The following is a 19,077-nucleotide window of genomic DNA, read 5'->3' as shown; positions in this document are numbered from 1 at the left end:
TCTATACACAGTCCCAAAAGACCTTTCCTTTTTGCCGTTGTACAGCATTGCAAGTTAATTCCCATTTTGCAGTCCCTCTCTCATCACCCCTGGATCTCTTTTGATTTTACTGCTTGCAAGTTTTCTCTCTTTCATTGAATATGTGTGTTATGAATTTCCCTCCCAAATGTATTAGCTTACATTTTTCCAGTTTTTCAATTGTATGCCTGATTCTGCAACCTTTACTTGCCTTGAGAAGGGCTTACGGGTGTATAGTGTCATTGAGGTCAGTGGGACTACAAGTATGAGTAAGCATTAGCAGCCAAATGTTCAAAAGAGCTCGATTCTCTTTTAGGCATCTATGTGATGTGTCCAGATTTCCAAAAATGTTCAGCACCCAGCAGTTCCCAATAATGCTCTCAATGGGAGCTCTTTTGAAAATCTGGTGCTAAATGGTCACACAGTTTGATGAATAAGGTTTTCTATATCCTGCCCATTTTTTCTCTAGATTCTATGGCATGATTACTCTGTCCTCAGTGGTGTTTAAAACTCTTCAAATTAGTCTTGAATCATGTGTTACTGTGTAGTTTTGCTTACCCCCCTTTTCCAAATATTCAATGAAGACATTAAATAAAATTCAACCCAGCACTGATGCCTGCAGCACCCTTAATATCTCTCTTTAACTTGACACATTGCCATTTATTAATAGTGCTGAAGCCTGGTTTTAGTCCATGGCCAGAGCTCCTATCCAAGCCAATTTGGCTGTAAGCCCTTTTTAACATAAGCCCTTCTGATGCCAACTGCTACTGTAGTTTCCTAAATATCCTACTCGCTGATCAATGCCCAACACATCTTAAATTAGTAATTATACCAGTCACTGAAATGGAAGTACTGAGACCTATTAAAGAGACAGAATCCATTCCAGCTGCACCTGCCTCCTAATGATATTATTTCATATCAAATAAAGGAATTTGATAAGATGGATCCAGACAGAGTCAAATCTCATTTGGTACACATGGTTTCTTACAAAATAATTAAAAGAAGAAATAATGGCCAAATATGGTTCAGAGGAGTACATTAGATTCTTTTCTGAGTTTAAAGAAACAGTGAACCTTGGAGGGATGTTAAATGTTAGCGACCATTCACTGTGAGCTTTGTGCTATGCTATCAGAACACCAAGACATACAAGAAACAATACAGCTCCTTCATCCAAGGCATAGAGGCTTTATGTAATAAGTGCTGTGCAAGAAAAAAATAAATGCTACAAAAGTATGGCTCATCAGATAGTCTGGATGCAGCTGCATCTAGTTCTGCCCAGCCTATGCCAAATGTTGTGAATTTGATTCAGCAGAAGGACACCATATTTTCTGTCGCTGTGATGTTTGCACTGCAGTCCTGGGATACTGTCATGCAACTCTGTGAAACAAATGTCATGACATAGCCAAGGTGAAGGTCAGCTACTTTCCTGAGGCTGGAACCAAAAGTGCCCTGTGCTCCTGGAGCTCATACCTAGAGCTAAAGGAATTGGAGACCATGTTCTGGCAGCTCATCACTGGAGCACTGGGGATAAAAGAAGGCTGGATATATTGGGACACATCAAGGCCAGAGGAATTCTGTATTGTTGGAATTCAGCCCACGTGCTGCAAAGTCACTAAATGTGCGGGTGAGTGGATCTGTATCATTCCCCATCATTCACCCGCCTCTTAAAGAGCAACATTTATTCAATAATTCAAATAATTATATTTGTCCTCTCTATAATGTAGCAATTTAAATCTTCAAAGAGGTGCAATAACTGTCAGTCCCATTAATCCCCTGTGAGCTAGGTAACTATCCACAATGTCCAGATGAGGAAATTGAAGTGGGGATGAGGATTGGAGTTCAGTGGTTTGCTCGACGTCTCACAATGAGTCGGTGAGTTTGAGTTTAGGGATGCCTGGCTCCCGGGCCCATACTCAGTTCATTACATCTTGATGTATCTAAAATCAACATATAATATTTTGTCTGCCAATTGCAGGTTCTCCCCAACTTGCTACACATGAATCCAAAATGAGATCACAAAATCAGAATGCCATGTTGCGTGTAGCAGGCAAAAGGCAGTTAAATTCAGCTTGTGACATCACTTGATGACAACATTCAGTGACTCAATGGGGAAGGCTTCAGACTCAAAGCAGTACTTGTTGTCTGATATTTATCTGTCTTGTAACCCAATAAGCACTTAAAGAGTTAACCAAGAAAATGAGGTGCCAATCCTTTATTTTGAGGCTAAATAGTCCCGCAGACAAGGATCAATATGTATCAATATATTATAATGCACTTTTATAGTGAAATTCTTTATTTTCCTTTCTAACAGAAGCAATTTCATTTTGACAGGGCAGCCAAGAATCTGAAGAAGAATCGGTGTTGAGGGTAGCCAGCGGAGGCAATGGCATTTTATTATTCGCCCTCCTCATCTTACTCACATTTCTTTCCAATGCAAGATTAGTCTGTGTCATTTAGCAGGGCTCAAAGCCTTGCACATTTTGTGTGGTGACTTTGAACACAAGGACCCTCTAGTGGTTACATTTTCAACATAGAATTTGCATCCTTTGCTTCTCAGAATGGAGTATTTAAGAACTAAAAAGATGAAGAAAGCATTGCCTTTTTTCCTTTCCCTCTCCATCAGCAAAGGGAAATAACCTTGGCTGTCTCTGATCTCTGACAAGTTAATTGCATTCCTTCTCTTATCATTTCAAGTAGAACACTGGGAGGCTTTCTAGTCTCTTGGCCCTCTTCTGGGCAGATGTGACAAAATTCAGCCTTCTGAAATAGGTGTGTGGTCGCCTTTTGACCCACTTTCTACAAAGCATTTTTTCCCTGCATTTCCCTAGATGTCAATGCAGAATGGATGGGATATAAATGATTGCAAAGACAGTGATGTCTAGCGGTTTAGGCAGAGGACTGCCTCTTAGGACACTGAATTCTGTTCCCAGCTCTATCATTGAATTGTTGTGTAACCTTTGATAAGTCACTTAAGTGTTCCATGCCACGGTTTGAAATGAATATAAGAAATGCTTACCTCCCTTGCAGGCGTATTGTGAGCCTCAGTTAGACCTTCACAGTCTGCTATGCCCAAGCCTGAGTAGGGAGAAGCACCGCTCTACACCACCAGTCTACAGAGACATGGCATGATGGAGGGCACAGGGCCATTGGCCCACATACCTTCTGACCCTTTTTGGACTATCTCCATTCTTGGGGTTGTGAGAGGGCCTAATTCATCTCTGTGCAAGTGCACAGCCTAAAATCAAGGGAAGGTGACTGGGCTTCTCCTACCATGGGGCTGCCAGATGCCTCCCTTAGTGTCCAGCAGTGATTAAGGCAGAAACAAAGCTCTTGGTTAAAGATTCAGCACCCCCTCCCCTATCTGCAATGAAGTACACACACACACACACACAACTCTGGGGGCTCTAGGACCCAGGTGGTGCCTCTCCCTACCTCCCCCCCGCAAACAATAGGGCCCTTAGGGAGAACTGCAGAGAGGAGCCAGCCAGAGATTCTGGTGGCAGAAGAAGCAGCCAAAGCAGGGATATCTGAATGTTCCAACTGTAGAATGTCCTCAGAGTTTCTCTGTCCTATGCAGATTGGCTGTTTGCTCCAACCTTCCCCATTCTTCTCCCCCTGCTTCTTCTCAGTGTCTTCACCTCAGCTTCACTACACACTTGCTCCTCTTAGCCTATTCTACTCTATCCTGTCCCCACTTACCTCCCTTACTTTTTCTTTTGCTCATCCCCTCCTCTGTAAACCACATTTTAATCCACATCCATGGGTGGTCCAGGGAAAACCCTCTGAGAAAGAGAGAAGAGAAGACTTGATATTCCTGATATTTATAAAAGGGGGTAAAAAACAGATGTTGATTTTTGAGGGGGGAGGTGGCAACTTTCAGGCCTTGTTCTTCATGGGAACAAGATAAATACATATGTAAATTAAGAGCACAAACCTAGTTATTTTTTATCTTTTCAGATCACTTTTAGCAGAGAATCAGGCAAAGACATCTTCTGGTTAAAGGAAAGGGCTGGGAGTCAGGATTTCTGAGTCCTAATTCTGGCCCTATCATTTATGTATTTGCTTGATCCTGAGCATGAGGCAGCCTCCTTGTGCCTCAGTTTACTATTCCGTGAAAAAGATATATCATTTCATGGCATGGGCTATATAAGTGCAAGGTATTGTTTCCCTGGAGTGTGTAAGTCCACTTAAAAAATCGTTCAATCGCGATAATTAGCTGACTGCATAGACACAAGAATTCAGGACTCTTAGGCCTGGTCTACACTAGGCGTTTATGTCGAAGTTAGCGCTGTTACATCGAATTAACCCTGCACCCGTCCACACCGCGAAGCTATTTAGTTCGACATAGAGGTCTCTTTAATTCGACTTCTGTACTCCTCCCCGACGAGGGGAGTAGCGCTAAATTCGACATGGCCATGTCGAATTAGGCTAGGTGTGGATGGAAATCGACGCTAATAGCTCCGGGAGCTATCCCACAGTGCACCACTCTGTTGACGCTCTGGACAGCAGTACGAGCTCGGATGTTCTGACCAGCCACACAGGAAAAGCCCCAGGAAAATTTGAATTTGAATTCCTTTTCCTGTCTGGCCAGTTTGAATCTCATTTCCTGTCTGGACATCGTGGCCAGCTCAGCAGCACTGGCAACGATGCAGAGCTCTCCAGCAGTGATGGCCGTGCAATCTCAGAATAGAAAGAGGGCCCCAGCATGGACTGATCGGGAAGTCTTGGATCTGATCGCTGTGTGGGGCGATGAGTCCGTGCTTTCCGAGCTGCGCTCCAAGAAACGGAATGCAAAGATCTACGAGAAGATCTCTAAAGACATGTCAGAGAGAGGATACAGCCGGGATGCAAGGCAGTGCCGCGTGAAAATCAAGGAGCTGAGACAAGGCTACCAGAAGACCAAAGAGGCAAACGGACGCTCCGGATCCCATCCCCAGACATCCCGTTTCTACGAGGCACTGCATTCCATCCTAGGTGCGGCCGCCACCGCTACCCCACCACTGACCGTGGACTCTGAGGATGGGATATTGTCCACGGCCGGTTCCTCGGACATGTTAGCGGATGGGGAAGATGAGGAAGGAGATGAGGAGGATGAGGCAGTCGACAGCGCTCACAACACTGATTTCCCCGACAGCCAGGATCTCTTCATCACCCTTACAGAGATCCCCTACCAACCGTCCCCAGCCGTTACCCCGGACACAGAATCTGGGGAAGGATCAGCCAGTAAGTGTTGTAAACATCTAAACATTTATTTTTAACAGAACAGGAATATTAACAATAACAAAAATGGGTTTCTCATGATTAGTTTGCCCTAGGCGCTTAACGGTTCAGTCATGGGCAGTGCAACTATTGAAAAAAAATCTAACAATGTCCGGTTTTGCATGATTGTCCTGTCCAAGCCGCTCTACTGTTTAGTCACTGCTAGTGCAGCTAGAGTAAAATGCGGTCTATATGTCCGGGGATAGAGCAGAAATCCTCCTGGGATATGTCGATGAAGCTCTCCTGGAGGTAATTGGAAAGCCGTTGCATCAGGTTCCTGGGGAGAGCGGCCTTATTGGGTCCTCCGTAGTATGACACGTTGCCGCGCCACGAGACAATCAAGTACTCGGGAATCATTGCTCTGCACAGCAGGGCGGCATACGGCCCTGGTCTTTGGAGGCTTTCCCGGAGCATTCTCTCTTTCTCGCTGTCAGAGATCCTCATGAGGGTGATGTCGCTCATGGTGACCTGCTTTGAATTAGGTAGGGGAATGTTAGTGTTGGGACTGCTTGCCCGTTCCTTTACAGAACTGTAACCGCTGGTTTGCAGCCACGCGGTGGAGGCGGGAGAGGGGCAGCCTACAGGGATCGTTCCCGGGGACAGCCGCGAGGGGGTGGGACAGGGGCAGAGTTCCTGCTTGCCGGATTGCTGGCAGCAGGGACTGACATTGCTTTCAATGTGAAATGAGGCCATTTCTAATATTAAAGTTTTAAGCTGCCACAAGTCTACGGCTTACCATGTCTGCCTGCAACAGAAATTCCGTTGTCCTGCCCCGCTTCTCAAATGTGCTGTGCAAGACCCCAGGCACTGAATGCGAAGGCCGAGAATTCGACCTTGTGCTGAGTGCGCATGTGATAGGTGCTGTGCATGGTCTTGTTCACAGAGAAAGACTATGTTCTTTGTTCACAACTACATTTATCTTTCTGAGGAATTCACTCCCTTTTTCCCATTCCCACAGCCACATCTGCGACTGTCTCACAACCTAGCCTGGCATCACACTCCCAGAGGCTAGCGCAGATTAGCCATAGGAAGAAGAGGACACGGGAGGACATGTTCTCGGAGCTTATGGCCTGCTCCCAAGCCCAGGCAGCACAGCAGACCCAGTGGCGGGAGAACTTGTCCCAAATGCACCAAGCAAACATGGATCGGGAGGAGAGGTAGCGGCAGGAAGACCAGCAGGTGACTCAAACGCTGCTTGGACTACTGAGGGAGCAAACGGACACGCTCCGGCGCCTTGTGGATGTTCTGCAGGAACGGAGGCAGGAGGACAGATCCCCGCTGCAGTCTATCTCTAACCGCCCTCCCCCGCCACCAAGTCCCATACCCACCTCACCCAAAGTCCAAAGAAGGAGGGGCGGCAGAGTCCGTGCTAACTCTCACTCCACCCCTGCAGAGAGCTCTAGTAGTAGAAGGCTCTCATTCCCCAAAATTTGAAAAGTTCTTTCCTTCCCGGTTGACACAAGCCCCCGTCCAAGTTTCATCTCCCAGTTCCATGTGTAGTTGATAATAAAAAATACGTTTCTGTTAACTACTGTTTCCATCATGTTATTTTGGAGGAGGAGGGGAAAGGGGGTTGGTAATTGGACAGGACAGTCACCTTTGGCAGGGTACATAGGCAGGGGCAGGTACAGCAGCAGGGCACATACACAGTGCAGTGACTAGTTACCCTGGTCAGTCTGTGAGGTGGTTTTCATGTTATGTGGTGGGGGGTGGGTTGCTCTGTGACTTTGTGGCGGGGGAGGGCAGTTACAGATCTTAAGCGGCGGTCCTTATGCAGGATCACAGAGCCACACAGCAGGAGATCTGTAACCGTCCTCCCCCTGCCACAAAGTCACATAGCCCCCCCAAACACAGTCCCGATCAGGAGGGGTGACAGGCTCCGTTGAAACAACCAGCCCACCACAGTGGAGCCTGTCAATCCTTGAGTTTAGAAGCTTCATTTGCGTCACTACACTACACCCGCTCCCCACCACAGTCTGCGTCCCAGTTTTAAAACATTCCCGCGAAAACAGTAATAAAGACAACGGTGTTCATTAACAAAGTAGAAGTGATTTTATTTCTAAACGTGTGTTGGAAGGGGGTGAAGGGGGTATGTAACTGGAGAGGATAGTCAACATTAACTGGGTAAAGAAACGGGGCCAGGTTCAGCTTCTCTGTACACTAACTTAAAAGTCACAGGTTACCCTGCTCAGTCAGGAACCTAGCTTTCAAAGCCTCCCGGATGCACAGCGCGTCCCGCTGGTCTCTTCTAATCGCCCGGCTGTCTGGCTGTGCGTAATCAGAAGCCAGGCTATTTGCCTCAACCTCCCACCCCGCCATAAAGGTCTCCCCCTTGCTCTCACAGAGATTGTGGAGCACACAGGAAGCTGCTATAACAATGGGGATATTGGTTTCACTGAGATCACAGCGAGTCAGTAAGCTTCTCCATCTCCCCTTGAGACGGCCAAAAGCACACTCCACCACCATTCTGCACTTGCTCAGCTGGTAGTTGAAGAGTTCTTTTTCACTGTCCAGGGCGCCAGTATAGGTCTTCATGAGCCAGGGCATTAGCGGGTAGGCTGGGTCCCCGAGGATGACTATAGGCATCTCCACATCCCCAACAGTTATTTTGTGGTCCGGGAAGTAAATACCTTGCTGCAGCCGTCTAAACAGACCAGAGTTCCTGAAAACACGAGCGTCATGAACCTTGCCCGGCCATCCGACGTAGATGTTGGTAAAACGTCCCCTGTGGTCCACCAGTGCTTGCAGCACCATGGAAAAGTAGCCCTTTCTGTTAATGTACTGGCTGGCCTGGTGGTCCGGTGCCAGGATAGGGATGTGAGTTCCATCTATGGCCCCACCGCAGTTTGGGAATCCCATCGCTGCTAAGCCATCTATGATCGCCTCCATGTTTCCCAGGGTCACTACCTTTGGCAGCAGTACATCAACGATTGCCTTGGCTACTTGCATCACAACAACCCCCACGGTAGATTTGCCCACGCCAAACTGGTTCGCGACTGACCGGTAGCTGTCTGGCATTGCAAGCTTCCAGAGGGCTATGGCCACTCGCTTCTGGACAGTCAGGGCTGCTCGCATCCGGGTGTCATTGCGCTTCAGGGCAGGGGACAGCAACTCACAAAGTTCAAGGAAAGTTCCCTTCCGCATGCAAAAGTTTCGCAGCCACTGGGATTCATCCCAGACCTGCAGCACTATGCGGTCCCACCACTCAGTGCTTGTTTCCCGTGCCCAGAATCACCGTTCCACGGCATCAACATGACCCATTGCCACCGTGATGTCCTCGGCGCTGAGTCCCGTGCTTTCTGAGAGGTCTGTGCTACTCTCAGACTTCAGGCCCTCACCGCGGTGCCGTAGCCTCCTCGCCTGACTTATCTGCATCTGCCTCAGGGAAAGGTGGATGATAAGCTGCGAGGCGTTGAGAGCGGCCACAACTGCAGCGATGGTCGCAGCGTGCTCCATGCTCGCAGTGCTGTGGCGTCCATGCTGTCACTGACTAGAAAAGTGTGCGAACTGATTTCCCGCCGGCGCTTTCAGGGAGGGAGGGCAGGAGTGATGGACGGATGACGACAGTTACCCAAAAGCACCCTGGACACATTTTTTTTACCCAGAAGGCATTTGCGGCTCCACCCAGAATTCCAATGGTCAGCGGTGACAGCGGGAACTGTGGGATAGCTGCCCACAGTGCACCCACAGTGCACCGCTTCCAATGTTGACGCTTTCCCCGTTACTGTGGACTCATAAAGTCGAATTACTGTCCTTAGTGTGGACACACACGTTCGACTTTGCAATATCGATTCCAAAATTCGATTTAAGTAAAATCGAACTACTCTCGTAGTGTAGACATACCCTTAGTGTGTTTATTCCATAATGTATCCTAGTGTACCCACAATGCTTCTGTGGGTTATACTTATTTCACACAGGACTGTGCTCAGGATATAAGCATGCAAGGTTTGCACTGGAGCTGTATGGGAAAAGATGTGCTAAGTGTACTGAGTTCTTCCTACATGCTTTGCAAATTTGAACTGTAGAAGGTAAAGCCACTCTACAATAATATGACAATTACTCTATATATGACTAGCTTCACCTCTACTTTCATTTCTATTAGGTCAGATTATTAATGAACATGAATAGGGTGAAAGCTGTGTCTACAGTAGCAGACCTGCTCTGGGGAAACTATTCCATTTAAAAAGATCCTTCGATACAGGAATTGTGCAATACAATTTTTTTTAATGTTTATATCAGTGAGAAACTGAACATCTGAAATTTTGTACAACCTTATAGCTATTCTGACCTTTTTTATTTGTACTTTTGGGTCCATCCCTAGTCATTCCTTGACCTCTTTTCCGAAACTGTTGACCATGAAAGCAAATCTGATAGAGACATCTGTCCACTAAGTACAAGGTCTAGGAGACCATCCAATTCATTTCACATAAACCACTGTGCAACCATCAGATAATAATCAGTTGAATTGCAGTCATTGCAACCCAAGGACAAGATGTAAAAGTGTGACTTTACAGATGAAAGGCTCCTTATCTCATTACTTATTCCCAGCCACCTAATCACCCACCAATTCGTTAATGTATTCTGACCTAAACTCTGGCATTATTCTGTGCTACATTTCCCCATTTCCTTTTTTCTTTTTCTTTTCTTTCTCTTTTTTATTAGAAGAGCAATACATTTTATTTTACATCGTAGTCATTCAAAACTTTTGACAAAATTGTCCTTTGCAAAAAGTTAATATGTTCTTACACTAAGCCTTTTAAACATGATTCATTTAACAATTGCTGTATTAAGGCTTTGATCAGGTAGTTTAGTGTTGCTGTTGCATGGGAAACATGCTCACTCATTTTACTACCAAGACGTGCCTAGAAAAGAAAACTTTATAAAAATGTAATTAATTACACACTTTAAAGGTCACCATTAATAAAAATGAACGTGTAGATTATTAAGCCCGTAGAGAAAATCATTAGTGATACATTCGGGTGTTGTTAAAGCGAAATATTCTAAAATGCAAGTATAATGCATTATATTTGAAGGATACAGCAGACTCCTTGTCCCTTGTCATATAGGAAAGACCTTCATAACTTATTGTGGCTACATCACTATTTGAGTTATGAGGTCTTCGAGAAAAGTTTCTCCATAAATTTTAGTCTTCGTAGTTGCTCATAATGTATCCTTCAGTGCTTCATCAGGATAATCCATTTTATCCAGGGTTATTGTGATGCTGCTTTTCTTCCTAGATAGAATTATGGGGTTTGGAAAATTCTTCAGTTCTTGCCATTTCTCTTTTTCCCACTAATCACCATAAAAGTGTCATTGGAAGACATTAATATAGAAAGTAATAGTAAAGACATTATTAATAACCCAACTTGTCCATTAAGAAGGAATTCAGAATCACTGATTATTCACAATCAAAAAACTTTGTTCAAAAGAATCCAGGCAGTTTCCCACTGCCATGAAAACTGTAGCAGATCACGCAACCCAGATTAGACCATCCAATCATGACTTTCTTCCCCTATTTGATTCTTTTCTGGAAATAATCTGTTGGATGTCTCTTGTTGTTTTCATTTGGGCTGATTCAGGGTCAGATTCTGATATGTTTACCCACGTTGGCTGGTTCCTTACTCCATGAGCAGTCCCAGAGAAGTCAAAACGGGACGCCTGGTATGTGCAGTAAAGATTTCCAAACAAATATAATCCCAAAATATGTTGGGGCTGATACTTACTTACATGAAGACCCCTTTACACAACTCTGGCAGTGGGAAGGGACCCTAATCAGGGCTGGCTCCAGGCACCAGGCACCCAAGCACATGCTTGGGGCGGCACCTGGTAAGGGGCGGCGGGGGGAGCACGGCACAGCATTCTGCGAGGGGGGGGGCGCTCCGGCGGCGCGGCGCAGCGCTCGGCGGGGGGGTGGCGCAGGGGCGGCGCTCCGGGGGGGGTTTCGGTGGCGCTCGGCGGGGGGCGGGGGCGGGCTCCGGTGGCGCGGAGCTCGGCGGGGCGGGGGGGGGGGGGGCAGCACAGGGCTTGGCGCTCGGGGGGGGTTTCCGGTGGCGCGGCGCTCGGCGGGGGGGCGGCGCGGGGCTCGGCGCTCGGGGGGGTGGGGTTCCGGCGCGCGGCGCTCGGCGGGGGGGGGCGGTGCGGGAGGGCGGCGCTCTGGGGGGGGGTTCCGGCAGCGCTCGGCAGGGGGCGGCGCGGCGCTCGGCGGGGGACCTCGGGGGGCGGCGCTTTTTTTTGCTGCTTGGGGCAGCAAAAAAGCTAGAGTTGGCCCTGACCCTAATGACTACATATAAATGTATTTTTTTGCCCAATTTCAGGGCCCTGTATGCTGCCAGAGTTATAAAATACAGAATTCAGCTATAATAGGCCTGGTTCCCATTTACATATTTTTATTTTTATTTTTATTTTTCAACTGTTGCTTTGTACAGATGTAAAAAGAACTCCTTATATCTTTGTATTACTTACACTCATACTTCCAAAAATACTAAGAGACACTCACGAAGGCCAACAAAATAAATCTGGAGTTTGCAGGCCAAGCCAAAAAGGAGTCAAAATGAAAACAAAAGTTAGGGGCTTTTAAAAACAAAAAGTCAAAGATAGGGACATTTTTGAAACACCGTTCCTTTCTTAATTTTTGTCCAGAACTCCAAGAAGTTAAGATAGGAAATGTTAAATACCAGGAGAATAGGTTTCATTCGGGCGTGCTTTGTAAGTTTACAGGCTTGGTGAAAACCCAGCTTGTAAAGAGAATGTGGCATCAGTCTTAACTATAGAGTGGCTATGCCCATGTAATGAGAAATGAAAATTATTAAATGAATTTCACAAGTGCAATCCCATGTGATTTATAGAAGTATCTACATATGAGGACATCTGGTCTCCTGTCTTGGATAGGATGTTTTGTAAAAGCAATTTTTTTAAACGCCTTTTTGATTTAGATCTGCTCTAATAGTTCAAGGTTGGAGCTGTGAGAGAAGCAGATATGGGGAACTGAACATAATATGGAGTCTCTCTATTGTACCTGAAAGGAGACAATAGCAGAGAAACATGACATCTTTACTTGGTTAAGGCCCAAAACCTGGGCAGCAGCACCCAGCCTGAGTTCCACTCTGTGCAGTTTGCTACACGGAGAGAAGGAACCATTCGTCAAACTTCCTCTTACCAGAAGGTCCTCTGGCCCCATCCTTGTCTCCACATCTTTCTTACATGCTTGTGTGCCAAGGTTCCAATGGACTCCTGTCCACCAAAAAGCATGCTGTTCCCTCTGCCAAATAAGCCTGCAATCATAGAGGTGGGGGCAGGATTTACCCCTATAAGGAGAAGTTTCTTTTCTGAATTACTCTTCTCTCTATGAAGTTAGAGTCCAAGTCTGTGATGTGTTCAAATTCTTCCACTCCTACTGAACAGCTGAAAGCAGTCAGCATCTCACAGGATTGGGTGCTTACCCTGTGCTTCCATGTAGGGCCAGACTAGTCTCTTTATCAGTGCGAACAGAGATGCATTGAAGACAGAGATGCACTCTTATTTGCTGCCTCATCTGTGCCTCTGTTGCAGTGTGGCAACTATGGACTGCTGCCAGGGTAAAGAATTGCTGTGGTGCAGCTCTGCCCTGGGCAGGCTTCCTCTGTCCCTCATCTACCACTTTTGCCCCATCCTTGGCTTGTACTAAAATGCCCCATCCCCTGGACCCAGAGCTCCTACAGAGCTGGTACAGAGTTGATGGAGATGGCTCTGCATCAAGCAAAGAGAGTTCTTTTGCCTCTCCTTGTGGGAGGTTTACATCTGCTTTACAGACCCTTTGCACCAGCCTAGCTTGAATGATATACAGAGCCCATGTTTTCCATTCAGACACTGAAGTAGACTATATAGTTCCCTGGACTCAAGTCATTATAATGAAAGTGAGTAGCTGGGTTGATTAGCGTGATGGTGTTTTGTGTTTGTGACCAGCAAAGCTGAAGGCAAAACTTTGATTCTTATTCCCACTATACAGTGCAAAATTCCTTCTGACATTTTTTCTAAGGGTTTTGAGGAAATGGATTTGCTCTAAAGGTCTCGCAGCATCGAATGAAAAATAGACGCTGCCTGCCATCATGAAAAGAGTGTGGAAAGTTTGTCTCTAAATACAGATGATTTTGATCCTCATGGACAGAGACTCAAGAGGAAAAAAAAGTTGAAATGTCTTGGAGGAAATCCAAATGGCAGTCTGGTATTGAGGGGAATGACAAATATGCACACCAAGAACAAAATATTCAGACATAGTTATAAAAACCAGAAAGCTTTATGTGTACATGTAAATCAGGAACATCCAAACGGCAGAAGAGTCTTATAATATTGCATGGAGACTTTACTACCCTTTTTTTCATAGGGCCTATTTCTATTTTTCTCTCTCTTTGTTCTTTTACCCATATGATTTTTTGTTGTTGTTTGCCCAATTTTTATTGTGATTACATTTTAAGTGCTAGGGTTTGAATAGCAATTTGAATGTCATTAATGGTTATTGCCAGCTTTTAGCCTCTGAGACCAGCATGTACACACTGTCTGGGATAAAGTTCATTATCCACTGTGGACCTGATCCTGCACTACTGAAGTGAAGGGAGCATTACTATTCACCTCAACAGCAGTAGGATCAAGCTCTATATGAACATGAAAGATGTTCACTTCCCAGAGTGACAAGTCATTGATTTTTCTGTATTTCAGACTGTCTCTCTTGTAAAGGATGCATATAAAATGTTTATCAGTGAAGTATAAAATGTTACAAATACTTAAATCAAGTTTTAGTTGTGGACTACAGGGATCAGGTATATTCATGATGTGATCAAATCACATTTTAATCAGAAGTCCAAATCAAGTCCACGCTGAAAATTATTACCATCTGGCAGATGTTGGATGTCCTACATTAAATGAATTAGTGGGTCTCAGCCCCATTCCTAGTAGACAAGTGTCCATAACCCAAAAGCAACCATTAAAATTCACACACTTATTGGGGAGTCTGAATGGGCTAAGGAGACTTGAACACTATGGCACCGTGAGGTGGTTCTAAAAGGCTCAGCACCATTAAGATATAGGCGTATACTAGGGGAAGCCTATACTGCTGTTGCACTATTTCTGCCCCTACCTATATCATCTATATCTATATCTATATCTATATATTAGCCATTTCACAAATAACTTGGTAAAAGATTTATCTAGCTTATCAAACAAACCTGTAAGGTCTGCACATAAGGATGCTGTTTAATGTCAACAGCAGATTTTCCATTGATTTCAGTCAGTCCAGGATTCATCTCCTAATAGCACCTAGCTCTTATACCATCAGGAGATCTCAAAGTGCTTTATGAAGGAGGAAAGTATCATTATCCTCATTTCACACATGGGAGAATGGTGACACAGAGAGGTTGAAGTGACTTGCCCAGGGACTTGCCCAAGATAGCAGCAGAGCTGGAAATAGGACTTCCTAGATCTTCTTAGATTCCAATCCAGTGTTTTATCCATTAGGTCTCACTGCCTCCCTTACTACTGTAACTGTAGAGAGGAAGCAGAGACCATTCTAGCATATTGCCTTTCCAGGACAGTAATGCACATCCATACATGAAAAATAAGAAATAAATGTACTGGTTCTATCCTGTTGTAGGTGATGCCAGTTTTTGTTTTTTTTCTATTGTATTTCAGTGATGACTCACATAGCAGGTACCAGTGCAGTAAAGAGAGCGGCTATAAAAGCCTGGAGACACCAAGGGAGCTTTGGGAGCAAGAATCAGAGAGCTTAAGGGTGAGCAGAAACCCGGAACAGCCAGACTCATTGCTCATCATTCCTTACCATCTGTAATCTCCTAGTCATGAATTCAAAATTAGGCATTAAGGAGAGATTGCATGGCTGCAGCACAAAATGATTTTGTAGGGTTAGAGGCATAGAAGATGCAAAGTTAAAAATGCTCATTCAAAGGCACACACTCAGTTGATATAACTGCTCTAACTTTCTAGAGACCGGGACTAATTTTCCTAGCAGGTTTGAGCGAACTCAACCCCAGTGATACCAGACATGGGGTTACTTCATTTACAAGCTGTTTGTTATGATATCACAATGCAAATGTATCACTTTATGCCACCAGATTAGATCCGATGAAATCCAGGAGTGCACCCGCAGACTTCAGGCAAGAGAGGGATGTGCATAGGGAAATTGTGATGCTTCTTAGGGGCACCAAGGGTTGGGAGGCACCTCACTACTACCTGCCCTTAGTGTGAGGAAGCCTTGTCTTCATCTGCTGTGTGTCAGCTCCCCAACTACTCCACTGGTCACGTGCAACACAAACACTCCCCTATTATTCTATACAGGCTCTACTGACCCTCTGCAGGTTAGAGATTGGCATTCTCCAACTCCTGAGACCTCCAAGTGCCCCCAGAGAATGGCCAGCCCTTGTTCCACAGAATAATTGCAGTATTGGCAAATTCACTGCTTCTAAGGCAACAGAACACCCCCATTTACCAATTACACCTCAGGTCACATTAACACATAGCACTTAGATACATTTATAAGAAAAACAGGTAAAAGTTTATTTAACAAAGTCTAGATATTCAAGTGATAGCCAGCAGAAATATTGAAAATAAATGGTTGCATATTAAAAAAACCCATAACACACTTTCTAGAATCTAGACTTATTTAACTAGCTAGTGTCATATCTTACAGAGAAAAAGCTCACCCAGAATCCTTCCAGCGTATTACAGCCAGGCTTGGCTGTGATCTTCTGTTAACGAGACAGGTCATGCCATCAGCTGAAAAAGAGTGGAAAAGATCCCAGGTGTCTCTCTATACCCCTTTCTATATCCAATCCAATCCCCAATCCATTGTCTTTACCTGTAAACAGGATGGCCCCCTGTTGATTGTTCTTTTCCTGTGTACCTTTTTCTTGTCATTTTCACAATCTCTTGATTAGCATTTGGCTCAGACTGTAGATAAGCCTCTACTGGGGACAATAATCAGAACACACATGACTGGGGCCCTACCAAATTCATGGTCCATTCTGGTCAATTTCAGGGCCAGAGGGTTTAAAAATTGGTCATTTTCATGATTTCAGATGTTTACATCTGAAATTTCATGGTGTTGTAACATGAGGGTCCTGACCCAAAATGGGATCATCGGTGCGCGGGGAGGAAGGGGGGTTGCAAAGTTGTTATGATGTCACAATGCAAAAGTTGGACTGAAGGGGATTCCCAAGATTAGCACCCTCCTGCAGTTAGAGGAGGTTCCTGGAGGTGGATAGGAGCCCGCCCCTTCCCCCACTGCTGGGAGCACCCCAGCTGGGGGCTCCTAGCTGCTAGTTCATGCCAGGGACAGATTAAGGCAGGGGCCTCCAGCCAATTTGGGCCCCTCCAGGAAAAACGGGTGCCCCAGCCCCAGAAGAAGCCCCAGGGCAGAAGCCACTAGCGGGTCACACCGAGCCCTGGTAGGATGCACGGGGGGAAGAAGCACTGACCCTGGGCGCCCTGAACCCCGGCTGCAGCCGCGGGGCTGAAGCCTCGAGCCCGAGCAGCCCGCAGTCAAGACTGTCTCAAGTCCCAACTGGAGTGGCAGGGCGACAGAAGCCCCTAGCCCGGGCTGCCCCTGCTGGAGGCGGGGGGTGGTGGGTGGAAGCCCTGAGCCCAGGCTGGAGCGGAAGGGCGAGAAGGGGACGGAAGCCCTGAGCCTGACTGCCCCAAGCTCGGCTGGAGCTGTGGGGGGGGGCAGAAGCCCTGGGCCCAGGCTGCTCCAGCTGCAACCACCGGGCGCAAAAGCTCCTAGCCCGACAAGAGCCGCTGTGGGGGAAGCCCCAAGCTTAGCACCCGGAGCCGCAGGGGCAGGAGCCCAGGCTGCCCCGGCTGGAGGTGGCGGAACCCCCGAGCCAGTGCTGCCCCGACTGGAGCAGCAGAGGAAGCCCCTGGCCCAGGCTACCCTGAGTCCTGGCTGCAGCCTCGAAGCTGGAGCCACTGCAGGAGCCGTGGGGGAAGGGGCAGAAACCCAGGCTGCTCCAGCTGCAAACACTGGGAGCAAAAGCTCCCAGCCCCACTGTGGGAGGAAGCCCCGAGCTTGGTTTCTGGTGCTGCGGCGGGGGACGGAAGCCCAGAGCCCAGATCCTGGGCTGCTGCAGTGGAAGTGGTCCTGCTTTGAGCAGGGGGTTGGACTAGATGACCTCTTGAGGTCCCTTCCAACTCTGATATTCTATGATTCTATGATTCTAAGTGGGGGTGTGCCACCCTAATTTCTGCACTGCCTCTGGAGGTGGGTCTGATCTCCCCACCAAGAGTGGCGCTGCAGGGGAAGGACAACTCCTGTCCCTCCCCAGCGTGGCCTGAATAGCAGCGTGGAGCCCTGGGCTCCCAGCAGCAGGGGAGATCGGATTTCAAGGGGGAGGACTGATTTCACAGTCTGTGACACGTTTTTCACAGAGGTGAAATTGGTAGGGCCTACACATGACCAACCAAAGAGAGAGAAGTGTCTCTTCCTCCCTCCTTCCTTGTGTATCACCTCTTGGTGACCTGTCTTAACTCATATACCTTAACACCACCATTTTCAGCACAGATACATAATTCCTTAAACATTATTTGTACATACATTTTGCAAATGAGCTCTTGGCAAAGACCTCACTTGCCACCTTTGGTAAACTTAATATGCATACGTCTCACCCAAGGGATCCCTGTAAAACTCTAAGAACCCTCTGTGCCCTCTGCCAGGCAGCACCAAGATGTTCCTGGGTCATAGAAGCTATCAGTCCTGGTGAGCTTATCTTTGTCATCAGAGGGAATTGAATGCAGGACCTACAGAGCTAAAAGCCTTTACAGCTTGAGCTAAAATAAGGATCTTATTCAAGGCCCACTACAGTTCATGGACTCATTTTCATGTCGGTGGTCTCTGAGCTAGCCTCCTAGGTAGCAACTGTAACAGACTCATATCTATCCTCTCTGGGTCAAGCACAGAGAGGGATGCTCAGCACACACTGAACAAAGGTTATGTTTGCACAGTGGAATCCCCTGTCTTTGGAGCTCATGTGGCAGGAGACGCACTAGTTGCATGGATAGGTGAGCAGCCACTGGGAAAAAAATACACTTGTTTGGGATTCTATGCTTTGTACATGAGGAGGGGGAGAGACTGCTGAGTGCAGGATCACAATGCTAATCTTTGGGCTCAATCCTCCAAAGTGATGAGCACCTTTTGGTGGTGGTGAGCACTGTCAATGTTCCCTTTGAGATTGAATTATTATTAACCCATCTCAGAAGGGTTCATGCAGTACCCAGACCTTTTGTGATCATGAATAGAACCAGTATCCCTACTTCTGCTCTAGTTCCTAATATGTTTATCAATTTCTTAAAAGGCCTACTTCCCCTTGTAAAGACCACATCCCATGCTCCCTGATGAATCACTTCATGTATCCTTGTAAACGTCCCTCTGTCACTAACTTCCAGGTGTAGGTGTTCACTTGAGTCAATATATCTAACAATATTAATTGAAACAAATCTACAAACATGGAGCAGCTACAGGTTTTTGAAAAATGCTTTATGGGCACAGACTCATCATCGCCCCCCTTGCAGTCAAACTTTCACCTGCGTGCGCACCCCCTCCCCCCCAATACAACTCTGCAGCCATTCTCTGCAGCATTTATTCTACTTTAAACCGTCTGTCAAAACAGCCATTTAATTAACTTAAGCTGTCTGGCTTTGTGAAACCGTTTTACTGTTCTCTGTTGTCTTTGCAACAAAATTAATAGTTTGACTAACTTCTAAGGGAAAGAAGTTTTTGCACATCTGAAAGTCAAATTAAAGCCACCTTTGCCAAACAGG

The sequence above is a fragment of the Chrysemys picta genome, chromosome 4, assembly GCF_011386835.1.
Source record: "Chrysemys picta bellii isolate R12L10 chromosome 4, ASM1138683v2, whole genome shotgun sequence".
Classification (NCBI taxonomy): domain Eukaryota; kingdom Metazoa; phylum Chordata; order Testudines; family Emydidae; genus Chrysemys; species Chrysemys picta.
The sequence above is the reverse complement of the archived record's forward strand: the minus strand, read 5'-3'. Positions refer to the sequence as shown.